We start from the raw sequence: 13,658 nt of genomic DNA, 5'->3' as shown, positions 1-13,658 counted from the left end.
TCTTAAGACCCCGGCCATAATTTGAGGATTTACAGTATCTAAGTAGACAAACTGGCTTCAGATATCCAACAGAGTGAATATGAGATTGTGCACTCTTAGCTGTGGTTAGTGACGTGATTGTTAATGGGGAGTTTTACATAGCCTAGCGTAAACCTATAGGTTATTATTTATTTGGCTTATAAGCAGGGCTCCGAACCGGTTCAAGGAACGAAAACGAAAACCGAAAACGAACGGAATTTTACGGAATTTTACGAGGAGCGGAAACGGAAACGAAAACAAAATGGTCTTCAACTGTTCTGGAACAGAAACGTTATTCTGAAATCCACAAAACCGGTTAATAACGTTTTTTTTTCGTTCTCTATATATTTTATAAAATTTCACAAAAGCATATCCTATGTCAGGGAGACTATTTCGGTTGTCGCGAAAAACATGCCCGCATCTACACTGTTAATGTGAGCTAACAAGCCGCTATGTAGCCAACTACTGTAGGCGAACAGCCTAATAATTTGATTTCTGCAGTTTGAAAAAAAAAAAAAAAAAACGAATAAATGGACCTTTGGTCCAAATGTGTATATTTTGTCTTGCTGTTGTAATGTAACCTATCCGTCTGCCACTTCGGATCTTAGGCCAGCTTCGTGGCGTAGGCTACTGAAACTGATTTGGAAATTGTTTGTAGCCTATGCGTAATAGCCTATTTTGCCTGTCCACGCCTTGTCGTTTTAAAGTCGGATTTGAAATGTTTTGCGCAATTATAGCCTATTCTATGTAGAAGAGTTAAACGGGGAAATTTGAGATAGGCCTTGTCAGCAACAGACAGGTTTGTTTATAAACAGGGTCGGAATTATAAGCAAAGCCTTTGAAGATCTCCATATGGATAAAACTTAGGCTACAACCAGGTAAGGAGTTTATGCGTATCCAGAAATATTTTTGATAAGAAATTATTTATAGGCATAGGTTAGGCCTATAGTAAGTCTGTAGGCTATGGGATGGATAGCCCATCTGAATGTTTTGGATGCAGCCTGTGATTTATTACTTTTGGGCATAGCTACGGCATAGGCTAAATCAAGGGGAAATAATGAGTATGTCTATTCTAAAGGTAAAGTCCACAAAAATAGACTTGATAGGCCCGCCAAACACTGCGGAACTTTAAGAACGAGCGATATTTTTCGCGTTCGAACGGTTCAGGACCGATATGTTGGTGGCGGAACGCATGCAAGAACGAAAACGTTAAACATAGGCCTACCTGAACTGTTCGGAACGGAACGTTTGAAAAATAATTTCGTTTTCAAGCCCTGCTTATAAGGCTTTTTTCCTTATCAAAAGTGAGGGGGACGACTGATCTCTTAAACACTGCGGGGGATTTGACGCTTGTCACTGTGTGTGTGACAGAAGCGGAATGGGATAATGCATGTAACAAAAAGAATGTTTGTATATTTTACAAGAAGAAATGTTTGTATATTTTAACTTTTAAATGCATCAATCAGGTAGCCTAGAAATCTAGACGCACCCTAGCGGCGGCAAATGAATTTGCTCAGCCTGTACGTCTAGTGGCAAACCATAGGGATTTCTATTGGCTGACGCCGTGGACGTCATCCAATCACAGCGCTCTATTTTGTTAGAGAGTCTTAAGGCGGGCTTAACAGGATGACGACAGTCCTGCGATGGTGAACAACAAGGAAGGTGGCTATGGCGAACGAAGAACGGTTGTTTGAATCGGCGTTGCGTCAACTTTGGAGGAGTTGGACTTGTGCTTTTCTTTGAAAGTTGAGCAACACAATGCACTTAAGTCATTCCTTTTCGAAGAAGGATGTATTTGCCGTTTTGCCGACCATTATCACGGATATGGTCGTAGCGGCTGGCCTATTGCATGCCTAGGCAGTTTGAAAGACAATTCTCTGCCCGCCCCTTGGATTAAGCGAGGTGAATGGTTCGATTCCAGACTATACATTTCAATGATATAGGATGGCCCGCCAGGCTATCAATCAGGTGCACTTTCAAAATAAAGTCAGAGGTCAGACTTGCTTATTTTTATGAAAATATTTGTGCTGTAGCCTAATCTTTTTTGCACTTCAGAATTATAACCATGCACACACAAGTGGGATAGTTATGGTGATATTGCAATAAGTTCACAACCACAAAAACATATGCTACATTTCACAGTTCAGAAATGTTCAAAAATGTGTGTACATTTCAGCACTCCATGAAATTATGCAGAAGTGGTCACCTGTGTTATTCAGCTAGTTTATTTAAGATAATATATTGGTCATTGTTATGGCCATAGCCTATAGCCTACAGACTATTCATTTTTCAGGATGTACCCATATCTGCATGATGTGAATGTTTGCATGTGGCTTATGTCAGGCTTTATATCAATATTTGTGTCTCGTTATTTGATTTTCTTCATATTTTTGCATTAATGTCACTATAATGTGAATATAAATATATTCATGTATCTGTAATGGGATTGGCTGGAACCTAAGAACCATGATAGTGGGATAATCTATAGCTGACCAATTTACAAAAATGTATGTAGGCCTACTGACAAATAGTTTACATTAGAATACATTATAATTTCGCCCCAATGAGGCTATGTAGAAATGTGTTGCAATTTCAAAACCGGATTACTCAGGAACCACTTATTGCACAGAGGCATGCTTTATATCCTCGTATTCGGTACGGTTTGCTGTTTATTTTGATATGGGTTTGCCACGTGTTGTGTGAAGGTTTAGTGAAATATTAAACCGAGAGTAATAGGTGTGCACTGTGTGCAAAATGCAAATATGATTAGCCTAAATTGCACGTCGGTTCAATGTTAATTTTCTCGTGAACCATTTATCACAGCAACTTGGCGCTAATATCATTGGAAAGCTTAGATTCCGCACGTTCACATGATGTGTGATATCATATGTATAGGTTTAGTTTAGTTGAACCTCATCTGCCAGGTATTTGACCCATGAGGTACAACATAAAGAAAGACTATACCAGCTAACACATACATGACAAGGTAAATGCAATTACTCTCACTAAAACCAACATCAACATTACACACACACACATACACTGCACAGCATTATGGGAGTTCAGTCATGAACCAGCTAGGCTCAGTTCACTACACAGCCCCCCGAGGCTTAGTCTATGTCCCTTTGACTCAAGTCTTACCCTCGTCAGTCCATGAGCCTGGCTGGGACGCGGCACTGGTGTTGTGGAAGCCCGCTGTCGCGGCAGTGACTTCGTGGACGGCTGCACGGTGACGGTGTTAGAGCCACAGCTCCATTGTCACCAAGGTCCACAGAATCAGTGTCCAAGTCTCCACGACCCTCAGCTGAGGCCAGGGGTGATCTGGGCCAGTCGATCCGCGGTGGAAGCCACAACTCTCCGGCGGCAATCAGTCTCACCACGATAGACCCGCGTCAGACAGCTTCTCTAAGACATCGACGCGGCCGACCCACTGGCTTGTGAGTTTGGGAAATGCCTTTCTTTCTCTCGGGCATTACACCCAAACTTTATCGCGGTTTGGAACTCCTGGCAGCGCGACAGCGCGTATATCGTAAGCTTCGCTTTTGGCGTATTCCAGCTTCACTCATAGCCTGCCTGGCCGACTTCGTGTTTCAGTCTTTGCGTAGCTGCTTGTAGTATTCCAGCCCTGGCTTACCTCCAATCTCCGCTTCGGGCGAACCGAACACCAAGTCCACCGGGCGTATTAGCACTTCGCCCGAACATCAGAGCTGCGGTGTGCATTTCGTTGACTCTTGTACCGCTGTGCGATATGCCCAGAGCACCAGGGGCAAGTGTAAGTCCCAGTCCTTTTGTCGGCGGTCGGCCAATATGGCCAGCTGCACTGCTAGCGTTCGATTAAACCGTTCCACTAGCCCGTCGCTTTGTGGATGCAGAGGTGTTGATCTCGTTTTCCAGATGCCCATGCGCTGGCAAACCTCAGCAAACACCTCCGCCTCGAAATTCCGCCCTTGGTCGCTGTGGAGCTCTTCCGGTGCCCCGAACTGGCAGAACATCTCAGTGACCAGTCTGTCCGCTGTCGTCTGGGCGCTCTGATCTGGCACTGCATACGCCTCCGGCCACTTGAAATAGTGAAATAGTCCATAGCTATGAGCACGTAGCGATTTTCCCGTTCTGTGACCGGCAGTGGGCCCATGATATCGACGGCTACCCGCTCCATGGGAGCCCCGACTGCGTATTGCTGCAGCGGAGCGTGTGAGCATCGCGTGGGGCCCTTCGCTGTGCAGGCGTCACAGCAGTGAACATGCAATTCAACGTCCAGCCTGCATCCCGGCCAATAGAAGTGGCTTCTCAGCTGACGAAGAGTTTTTGCAATGCCGAAATGAGCCGCCCCCACTGCCCCATGTACCTGTTCCAGTACACGGGCTCGTAATCCAGCAGGAACCAGCAACTGGAAAATGTCAGATTGTCTATCGGGAGCTCGCCAGTGTCTATACAAGAGTCCTTGACGTGCTACTATTCCCGGCCACTGTGAATAAATCGCTTTGGTCTTTGGATCGAGTGCTGATACGTCAGTCCATGGTGGTGGCTGACCGGCTTCGATCCATGACCACACTTTCGGCGATTAGCCTTCGGATCTCCTCCCTTGACATCACGTCCACCGGCGACTGCGCGTCCATGGCCCCAGCTGCCGCTCTGCAGTGCTGCGTTGTGGCGTTGGGCTGCGGTGCGCTGTCTCCAGTCTCTCGATCACTGTAGCTGGTAGCGGAAGGCGGCGAGACGACCTCGGGGTGCTGCTGGCGAGCGTTGACTCTCTCGCTGGCGTGAAGCTGGCGAGCGGTGGCTCTTTTGTTGGCGCGGCGCTGCCGAGCGTTGATTCTCTCGCTGGCGTGCTGCTGGCGAGCGTTGGCCCCCTCACTGGTGTGCTGTTGGCGAGCGTTGACCCTCTCATTGGCGCGACGCTGGCGAGCATTGAAAACTGCGACTCTCTCTCTCTGCCAGCGGTGATGCAGCCTGTAGCTGACGAGCGGGCTCTGGTTGAACCGCGGCCAGGCTCCTCTCCTCCCTCCGGTGGCAGTGCTGGCGCTGGTCTGCTGCACACGGACGCCTGGACAGGGCGTCCACGTTGCCGTGAAGGTGACCCGCCCGGTGTCGAATCTCCATGTCGTAGTTCTGGAGCGCCTCCAGCCAGCGAGCCAGCTGGCCCTCTGGTTCTTTGAAGTTCAGCAGCCAGGTGAGCGATGCATGGTCCGTTCTGTGGGTCATGCAGTAATTCTTCTCCGCTCGGTCCAGTGAGCGGCTGAAGTATGCGACCACCTGCTAGCCCTGCTCGCCTGATTGAGAGAGAACGGCGCCGACGCCCGTCGCTGGCGTCGGTGTCCAGGATGAACTTCAGTTGAGGGTCAGGGAAAGCGAGCACTAGGGCCTCACATAGCGCCCTCCGCAGCCGCTGGAATGCCGCGTCGCACTCTCGTGTCCACTCGAAGAGCTGGCCTTTGTGCGTCAATCGATGCAGCGGGCAGGCGACTGTAGCAAAGTCCCGGATGAAACGCCGGTAATATGAGGCCAGGCCCAGGAAGCTCCGCAGCTCAGCACCATCGCGCGGAACAGGCCAACATCTCACTGTCTCCACCTTAGCTGGGTCGGTGGCCACTCCGGCGGCCCCCACGACATGGCCCAGGAACCCGGTTTGCCTCCGGAACAGGTGGCACTTTTTCGGGTGCAGTTTGAGCCCAGCACCCTGTATGGCGTCGAACACCTTCTCCAGATGTCCTATGGCACCGGTGAAGTCTGTTTCATGACACAGGATGTCGTCCAGGTAAACCACGCAGCATTCGTGGAATGCCCGCCAGGACACGCTCCATCAGCCGCTCAAAGTTCGCTGGCCCGTTGCATAGGCTGAACGGAAGTACCCGGAACTGCCACAGCCCTTGCCCGATGGTAAACGCTGTCTTCAGCCGAGCTTCCGGGGCTAGCTCAATTTGCCAGTAGCCACTGCTTAAGTCCAGTGAGCTAAACCAGCAGGAGCCGGCAATGCTGTCCAGCGCATCGTCAATGCGGGGGAGTGGGTAGGAGTCTTTCCGGGTTACCTGGTTGAGGCGCCTGTAGTCAAGAACCGCCACGAGCCGTCCTTCTTCCGTACGAGTACAGCCAGCGCAGCCCAGGGTCTACTGCTTGGCTCTATCACTCCTGCCGCGGCCATTTCCTTGATCTTTTCTTCAGCTGCTTGTCGTTTGGCGAACGGTAAGCGATGAGGCTGAAGTCGGATGGGCCGGGCATTTCCGGTGTCGATATCATGTTGGACCAGACTCGTTCGGGTGCAGTCCTCATCTCTTGCGGGAAAAATGTTGATGTACGCTGCTAGTAGTCTCTGCACCTGGCTACCCTGTGCTTCACTCAGCCCCTCACAGCTACGAGTGCAGAGTTCATTTACGGCTTGCCTTGTCTCTACAGAGGGTCGCGCTCTCTGAGCAGAGAGTGGTGTTTGCTCAACCCGCTCTCTTGGCTCCTCCCTGGTGGGCGTGAGCTGAGCAGAGGCGGACTCAGCAAGCGGACCTGGATGAGACCTGTTGTTTTCGCGGGCTTGAGTTTCGCGGGCTTGTGTGGGGAGGGGCGGAGTCTGGGATGACAAGTACTCTTTGCGAGTTCGCTTTCTGCGGACTGGTGTGGGGCGAGTTGGAGAGTTCTTCGTCGCGCCAGCTCTCCGCACTTCATGCTCTGTTTTCCCCGCCGTGTGCAACAATATGCTGCTCGTCCCCAAGTTTAGTGTGAACCGGGAAATGTCCACCACAGCCCCCCATTTCTCTAGCACGTCCAGGCCGAGAATGCAATCATCCTGAATGCTAGCCAACCAAAGCCGGCGGCCCGACGGCTCGTCGTCTCACCGTGGATGCACACGCACACCACTTTTTGTCCATACAGTTCCGCTCGCTCTCCGGTAACTGTTGTGATGCGCATTTTTGTCTTTTCCCAGCCTCTGGGTCTGGCTACCAGCGTGCGGGTAAGAACCGGAGACCGGGCGACCGAGATGGTGGAGCCAGTATCGATCAAAGCGCGACACCGAGTCCTGTCTAGCGTGCAGTCCACATACAGTCCTCTGGTTTGGCCGAGCCGGCCCAGCCGTATGCAATCCATAGCCCCTCCCGCCGTACCACCTTCTTCTAGTAACTGGGGCGTGAGCGTGAGGGGTGCCGGGGCTGGGCAGTACCACGCGATGTGTCCCGGCTCGCCACACCGGTGGCATCCGTCTCCGCTGGCCGGCCTCTTCCACTCGCGTGGGCGGCGATGTGGTGGCTGTGCCGTGGTCTGCCGCGTCACCTCCAGTTCCTCCCCGTCTTCCTCCATCGGTGTCTGGCGTACGCAATGCCTCGACTCTGTTGCAGGTGGCCATGGGCAAGCGCGCTGTCAAAGAGCTGTCTTGGCAGGAAACTCATCATCGCCAGGGCATCAGTTGCGGCTTTCTCCTCCCGTCCAGTAGGGGTCGTCATCCCACTTCTGACACCAATGTAACAAACTGCGAAGTTGTCTCAGAATGGTTTTATTGGTTACGCACCAAAATACACGAACGTCATTACACAGGCAACACAAGGGAGGTCAATTAAACAAGCACGATACACAAACAGGGTAGTCACATACAATACACAGGGTAAACACATGAGGTACAACATAAAGAAAGACTATACCAGCTAACACATACATGACAAGGTAAATGCAATTACTCTCACTAAAACCAACATCAACATTACACACACACACACATACACTGCACAGCATTATGGGAGTTCAGTCATGAACCAGCTAGGATACCTGAAGCCGGGGAAATGCGGGGGGAATGCGCCTGGGATGGCTTCTGAAGTAGCATTGCAAATGAGAGAAAATTTAGAAAATTTCACAGACGGGGTGCTCTTGAACCCTCTCACCGTCTCTGAAAGCATAACCGTGGCTCAACAGGTAGATCTATAGATAGGCTAAACTCATTTTTCAGGCATCTGACCGACCGGGTTGACACTTCAGCGTGAGAAATCGGGGGTGTGGCGTGTGTGAAACTAATCAAATGCGTGTGTCTCACGGCCAATGCGTGAGAGTTGGCACCTATGCCGTACGTGCTCGTTCTCCCTTCTTGGGTTTGGGTGCCAGACTACGATGAGCCCTGTCGATCTCTGGATCTTCTTCTTGACTGTCCAATGTAGACTGTATTAAATTCAATTTAGATTCCAAAATTTGGAATGATGATTTCAACTCAGCAGATATCCTAGCAGTATGTTGGTTAAGCAGGTCTGCTATGCTAGCCATGGTCAGGCTAATCTCCCCAGTGTCCTTTTTTGAGCTTTTCCCGTGTTTCGACGTCATATTACTATTAGTTTTGTATGCAAAATAAAAACGTATAAAATGGGATATAAAATTATGCAAATATTACTCGTATAGGTAGGTTTAGTCTAAAAGTTTTGAAAGATTTCGTGGGAGGCTGCGGTCCTTGCTTCTACTCAATTTGCCTACCAACCGGAACTCCGGATGCCCCTATTTTAGTAAGAACCAATTTATTGAAATAAACTTTAATAAAACTAAAGACTAAAATAAACTGTTCTCCTTTAGGTCAATGTTGCAGACTGGATGAAGGGCCAGACTTGTGGTGTTTGTGGTAAAGCTGACGGAGAGACCAGACAGGAGTACTCCACACCCAGCGGCTACCAGACCAAGAGCTCCGTCAGCTTCGCCCACTCCTGGGTGCTTCCCGCTGAGAGCTGCCGCGACAGCACTCGTAAGAAAGAAGTTCTCTTCCTACACAATCTCATCTCATCTTCTCACCTTTAAGTTCTCCAACTCTCTGACTGGGTTGTCTTTTGTACTTTTGCAGAATGCCACATGAAGCTTGAATCTGTCAAGCTGGAGAAGCAGCCGATTGTGGATGGCCAGGAGTCTAAATGCTACTCTGTGGAGCCAGTGCTGCGTTGTCTGCCTGGTTGCCTCCCCGTGAGAACCATGCCCGTCACCATTGGATTCCACTGTCTGCCCACCCGTGAGTATTTGGTTCCGTCTCAGATTATTGGGACTTTCTGGTTTTCATGTCAATGGAATGTCTGCTACTTAAATATACCCTGTGAAATTGAAGGTTTATCTCTAATGGTGTTCTTCTCCTCTTTAGATTCCAGCTCTGTGGATCTGAGCAACATCTCTGAGAAGAGTGTGGACCTGAGGGAGACTGCAGAGGCACATATGGCCTGCCAGTGCAATGCAGAATGTGCATAGAAAAATTACTATTATGATGTCCAACATTTGTTTTGAGGTGTAAGCATTAACTTCATTAAAATTCTCTTTTTGCTACATTTTTGTCTATGTTTTTTTCTTTATTATGCACTTATATCTAGAATTCAGAATTCATATTTGTGCTTGTGTGTGTGATGGAGATTATAGAGCAATAAAGGTTTCAGCACATTCTCCAGTGCAATTTGTGTAATAAACACAGACTTACTTTTAGACACAACAGAATAAATAGTGGGGCCTGGAAAAATATCCTAAAAGGCTGAATAAATGACATTGCTCTTCAATCAGAAATCGATATCATTTTTCTTTTTTTTTGTTTTGGTTAAACCCTTAGTGGCCGATGGCCGCAAATTGCATCCAAATGCACACCCCTTCTTCTCACAGTACATTTCCACACAGTGACATTTTGTTTCACTCTCATTAAGGTTAAATGGAGGTCAAATGAGAGTGAATTGCCAAGGCAAGGGAAACAAAGTTGTATAGGTCGTTGTTAGGCGTTGTTGTTTTAAGTCAAGTCAAGTTTATTTATATAGCACATTTTATACACAGAGGTCATTGAATGTGCTTTACATAAACAAAATCAAACAGTAATATCAAATAAAAGCATAAAAGAGCAATAGTGAAAGAATAGTTTTAAAGGTAAAGATCATAATAATAAAAAATACAAATAAATGGATAATAAAAATAACTAGAGAATGCAATTCCAGGGAATTCTGAGTACATGAAAATGAAGCTAGGACAGACATAGCATAGCTTAATAAAAGTTGATAGTTTAGAAGTAGACAGTTTAAAAGTTGAATGTAGATAGTTTAAAAGTTGTTAATAGACAGATAGTTTAATGGAAGTTGATACACATAGTTTAATAAATGTTGAAAGTTTAAAAGTTAAATGTAGATAGCTTAAAAGTTGTTGATAGACTGATAGTTTAATGCGTGTTGATAGACAAATAGTTCAAAGGCTGTATATAGGTAGATAGTTGACGATAACTGACAGTTGGAATGGCTCTAATGTTTGCTCACAGTAATGCTAACTATGCTAACAAAGCTAATAATGCTAACCAATTTATTTAGCTAACTTCATGTTTTCTAGCAGTTTTACAAAAATGTTAACTATGCTAACATGCTAACCATGTGACTCAGCTAACTTAGCTAATCATTTTTAGCAGTTTTGCTAAAATGCTAATTATGTTAACACTGCTAATGATGCTAACTAGCTAACTAATTTTGAAACAGTTGAATGCAGAGGATACAGTTGATGGGAGTCATAGTTGACAAACAGTTACAGTAACAGTTGAACAGTTGATAACAGTTGAACAGTTAAAAAGTTGAATAGTTTAAAGGGACTTTTATTTTGAAAGCCTGAGACAGTTGCTCCAGGTGGCCTGAACACCTGGCATAGGATTCTAATTGATATTGTGATGTCATAATCTAATGTTAAGTCAATGGAGAAATTTTAGTAGTTTTTAATTCATAGTTTAAAAAGTATAAAAGTTAGAAAGTTGAAAAATACATAGCTGAAGTCACATAAGTAAGACCTACGCAACACAGTTTGAATGAAGTTTCTACGTTAAACAGTTGAAGCTGTATTAAACGCACAAAAAGCGTTAAAAGAAGAAGAATAACTAGAAAAGCATTTCCTGAAGGAAATACAGTGCATGAAAATGCAAAAATATGATGTAAAATATCATACAGAGTAAAAACAAACTATATTGGTTGCTAAGTAGATGAGGTTTGATATAGTTGGAATGACTGAACAGTTAAATAGGTGGATAGTTTAAATGGTTAAATTATTTAGGTAGATAGTTGACGATAACTGACAGTTGGAATGGCTCTAATGTTTGCTAGCAGTTATGCTAACTATGTTAACAAAGATAATAATGTTAACCAAGTTACTATGCTAACTAGCATGCTAACACGCTAGAATGCTAACTATGCTAACCACGTTACTTAGCTAACTTAGCTAATCATTTTTAGCAGTTTTGCTAAAAATGTTAATTAGCATGCTAACATGCTAACTATGCTAACCACGTTACTTAGCTAATCATTTTAGCAGTTTTGCTAAAAATGCTAGCTAACATGCTAGCATGCTAACTATGCTAACCATGTTACTTAGCTAACTAGCTACAGTGGGTAGGAGTCATAGTTGATGACAAGTAACAGTTACAATGGCTGAACAATTAAAAAGTTCAGTAGTTTAAAGGCTTAAATTGTTTAACAGTGAAATATTGTAGTGAGGACTTTTATTTTGAAACAGTTTTTGGCAGAGGAAGCAGTTGAACAGGATGTGTAGTCTTAACCCTTTAGGCGCCAGAGGTTTTATTTCGAAATGTTCGATTTTGACATCTTAATTTCAAAAGGCTATATCTTAAAAGTGATAAGAGATAGAGACTTTCTGTAAATTAGAGAAATATTAAGGATGACCCAAAGTTTATGTAGGGATTAAATTTCCCCATCTAATTTGCATATTATGACGTCATATGACGTGGCAGCCATCTTGGATTATTGAATTTTCATGAAAAGTCACATGTTTGAATAATAAAATTCAGCACTTCTTTCCCCCCAAAATGTCCCTCACCTTCTGTGTGCTGTATTGCACAATACTGAATGCTCAGGTAAATAGTAAGTAGTAAACAAACTGTGTAAATCATTACTAATAAATGGCAGTAACAAACCGAATGAATGTAGCGGTAGGTTGGCCTTTTGCTGTAGAGATTTTCCATGTACTACATACAGTGGGCACTCTGAAGCCATGTATGGGGTACATATATCATTCATATGACACACAAACACAAGTAGACAAGACCTGTTTAGTTCAAAAGCTCACTCGCCACGGCAAGGCACAGATCAGGAGTGAGATGACGAGACAAGACGAGACAATGTTAGTATTTTTTTTTTTTTTTTTTGTTGTTTTTGTTGATGTTTTTTTGGTTGTTTTTTTAGCTGACAAAGACACATACATCACAAGGACATGAACTCACAAAAAAGAACACATAGTGTATGCTAGTACACTACTATACTACATAGTGATAGTGTACACTACTAAATGGTCAGGGAAATAGATAGTAAATCAACAGTCTAAATCATTACTAATAAATGGCAGACAAAAAAAAGAATTTATGTAGCAGGCCTTTTGCTGTAGAGATAATGACTCCCTATCCATCCAGGTGACATTTCTTGTAGTGTTTCAGGGTGTGGTACCTCTCATTGCAAGGCACAACACAAAGACCCACCCCACACTGCCTACACATGTATTTTGTCTGACGGCGGCCTTTAGGGCGGGTCCGATCAGAACAAACGACACAATCTGGGTAACCATCAGCCTGGCAGATAAAGTGGCGCTCAGTGAGTCTCTGTGGCATGTCTCCCAGTGAGGATGACTTTCGGCCTTTGTTGTTCTCTTTCCTGGAGAAGCCTTCCAGTAAAGCAGTGATGACATCCTGCCGCGAAGACTTTCAGGGGCTTGTGAGGAGCAGCAGTGCAGCGGCAGTAAATGATGTGGGCATTCACCATGCTTACACTGAGAATGGCATTGAAAATCCTATTGTACCATTTCCTTGATCTATGGGGAAAGAGGTAGGTCTTCATTCTCTGGTCTGCTGTGTCGACACCCCCCATGAACAAATTGTAGTCATCAACACAAACAGGCCTATTTATCTCCCTATAACCACTATGAGTGTGTTTGGTCCTGATGCGCTTTCTGACACATGCGTTGGAATGCAGTGTAGAGAGCATTGTGAGGCGCGCATTGAGCATTGTGAGCCACGCACAAGCTAGCATTTTCCCCTTCCTCATGAAAACTGGGTCATCTCCCTTGCTCAATGGCAGCTGTTCACGGGTGAGGCCCTTTGGCATCCCCTTCCTGTTACTGCTGATAGTCCCACACAAACCCGAATCATTGCTTGCCAGCTCATCTGCTATGGCTGGCGAGGTGTAATAGCTGTCCATATACACCTCATGCCCTTTCCCTGTGTACGGGGCCATCAGCTCACGGACAACAAGGTGTGTGGCACCGAAATCAGCATTAGGCCTATTTTGTCCAGTGTACATGGACCACTGTAGCACATAGCCTGATTTTGCTTCACTCAGAACAAATACTTTGTAACCATATTTGTCTGGTTTGTTTGGGTTATACATTTTGAGTGTGGATTTCCCTTTGAATGCAATGGTCATTTCATCCAGTGACAGCTGCTTAGATGGGCCATACACTGCTGAAAACCGGGGGATGACCAAATTAATTATTGGGCGGATTTTGAATAGCCTGGCTGACCCCTGTCAACATACTCCTCATTATTGGTGAAATGAAGGAAAGACAAAATCATCTCAAATCTATTCCTGGACATCACATCCCCAAATCCAGGTGTTGCTGTTGGCCAATATTCAGCCCAATAATCCTCCAACTCTGACTTCTCTACCAGACCCATACTCAAATGCAGAGAAAAGAAG

At 45.7% G+C, this 13,658-nt stretch overlaps 1 pseudogene; it reads left to right on the top strand.

Moving 5' to 3' along the window:
• The window catches only part of LOC125300244, a 30,899-nt pseudogene extending 21,621 nt beyond the window's left edge, over positions 1–9,278 (top strand).
• The last annotated feature ends 4,380 nt before the right edge of the window (positions 9,279–13,658 follow it).

Source organism: Alosa alosa, chromosome 9 (genome assembly GCF_017589495.1).
Source record: "Alosa alosa isolate M-15738 ecotype Scorff River chromosome 9, AALO_Geno_1.1, whole genome shotgun sequence".
In the NCBI taxonomy this organism is placed as follows: Eukaryota; Metazoa; Chordata; class Actinopteri; order Clupeiformes; family Clupeidae; genus Alosa; species Alosa alosa.
Note: the sequence above shows the minus strand (reverse complement) of the source record. Positions and strands in the feature narration are given on the sequence as shown.